Source organism: Sinocyclocheilus grahami, unplaced genomic scaffold (assembly GCF_001515645.1).
Source record: "Sinocyclocheilus grahami isolate Dianchi unplaced genomic scaffold, SAMN03320097.WGS_v1.1 scaffold223.1, whole genome shotgun sequence".
NCBI classification, from domain to species: domain Eukaryota; kingdom Metazoa; phylum Chordata; class Actinopteri; order Cypriniformes; family Cyprinidae; genus Sinocyclocheilus; species Sinocyclocheilus grahami.
The window spans coordinates 624,657-626,870 of record NW_015505402.1 but is presented as its reverse complement, the minus strand read 5'-3'; positions in this window follow the sequence as shown (position 1 = coordinate 626,870).

Below are 2,214 nucleotides of genomic sequence, written 5' to 3'. Positions count from 1 at the left end.
GGTCCCCCCCACCCCCCCCAACATGAAAGAAATCCATTATAACATGTACATGAAAATGTAGAAACATTGGACACAACTATGGGGCACCATTGTGCATCACAACAAAAAAGGAACCTCAAGGTTGATCTAGGAAAATGTAGAAACATTGGACACAACTATGGGGCACCATTAAGCATCACAACAAAAAAGGAACCTCAAGGTTGATCTAGGAAAATGTGTGAAAATGTATAGGGACTCATTCCTATATTTTGCCTGGGGCCCCCAATTCACTAAATCTGCCTTTTATAATCCAGTTTGACAGACTTGATGCCCCTTCTGAGAGCACTCATGGCTGTGTTGTAAGCCCCTCTGACACCAGACCTATAGGCTGCATCCCTGGCTTTAATCAGCAGCCGAACCTCATGTGTCATCTATGGTTTTTGGTTAGGAAAGACATGGATCAGCTTCCAGGATGTAACCCTATCTACACAGAAATTGATATAATCCATAACTGTGGTGGTGTACTCATCAAGGGCCTGGCGTGTTAGTAATTCCCGGCTAACTGGCTTCACTATGGGCCTAGCAGTCTTAATAATGGGTGTATACTGGGGATGGAGCATGAGTCAGATATGATCACTCAAACCCAGATGAGGATATGCCTGGACATAAGCATTAGTCACATTGGTATACACCCAGGGGCGTGTCTACGTGGTGGCCAGGGGTGGCACCGGCCCCCCTGAAATTTGGCTGGCCACCCCAGGTGCCCCCCCTACCAGATGTCTTGCCATAGGCTTGTTTTTAGTAAATTTCGAATTTTAGGCAGTTTCTATAGTGTGATCTTAATGACAATGTCGAGAGCGCATAATGTTACGTGATCCATGTGCACGAGGACGAATCTCTCCACTTCCAAGTGGATTTCCTACACTCACACAAAACTGTGCTCTTAATCGTTCCGCAAACACAACATAATACCCCCTGGCCACCCTCTTTTGAGCCAGTCCCCCCGACTGGCCCCCCCATTTAAAATGCTCTAGACACGCCCCTGTATACACATGGTCCAGTGTTTTATCTCCTCTGGTTGCACAGTTCACATTACAGTGGAATTTGTGAAATACAGTCTTTTAAGTCAGCATGATTAAAATCCCCCACTGCTATAAAGACACTGTCAGGGTGTGCAGCCAGGCTGTTATTAATGCTGTCGTGTAGCTGTGCTAGAGCCAGTTTAGCATTAGCGTCTGGGGGGATGTACACAGCACAGATATACACAACAGAAAATTCTCTCGGGAGATAAAACGGTCCACATTTAAGTTAATATTGTTCATACAGTTCAGATGAAGGATAAATACAATAGTATTCTGTGGCAATACCATGGTATTTTGATATATAACATGGTACCATATTCATACACCACAACATTTACACAATACTCCGAGGCATTTAAAAAAAATGCTACAGAATTACAAAGATTACAATTGCAATGGTTCTAAAATGGTACGTGTAAGAAAAGAAAAACAAAGAATTATCATGGAACCTTGTCTAAATATCATCACAACATTGACTGAGGTGTTGATAAAAGTTGTGACTTATTCTTGGTCATTTAACAAAAGAACATGCTATTTTTATTGTCCTACATTTTTAATCATTATACATTTACGGTCTGTAATTAGTGGGTTTAATACAAGCATTTTGTTGTAGACCAAATGTTTAATTTGAGTCCTTTATGCTCTACTTCAGTAGCCTCTTGCATTCTGCTGGCTAGTCAGCGTATGACTCAACAAGTTTCCAGTTAGACAGAATGAGGGGGCTCTTTTCAAAAGGCTTCCGAAAGCATTTCTCTTTAGTCTATCCAAGAGTCAACGGCAATCACAAAGAGAACAAAGTTTGTGTTATTACAAAGCATTGCGAAAGAATGAAGAAAGAAAATCTGATTCACCAGGTCCGTGCAGTTGTCATGGTAGCTCAAAAGTTATGTAAATGCTTATGCAACATTATTTAGGCAATCTGCACAGAAGCCATGAGAATGAAAAGCAATTGCAGTGTTAGGCAAACTTAGGTTTGTTTACATATATTTTTTTCTATGTTAACATTTGTTAGCATACGTATCATGAACTAACAGCAAACAATAACTTTTAACCGCTTGGGTAGTGTTAACGTATACATATGATTCATAGTATATTAACTTGAAATCTTAAAACATTTTGTATTATATGTAGAAATGAACATTGACCAAGATTA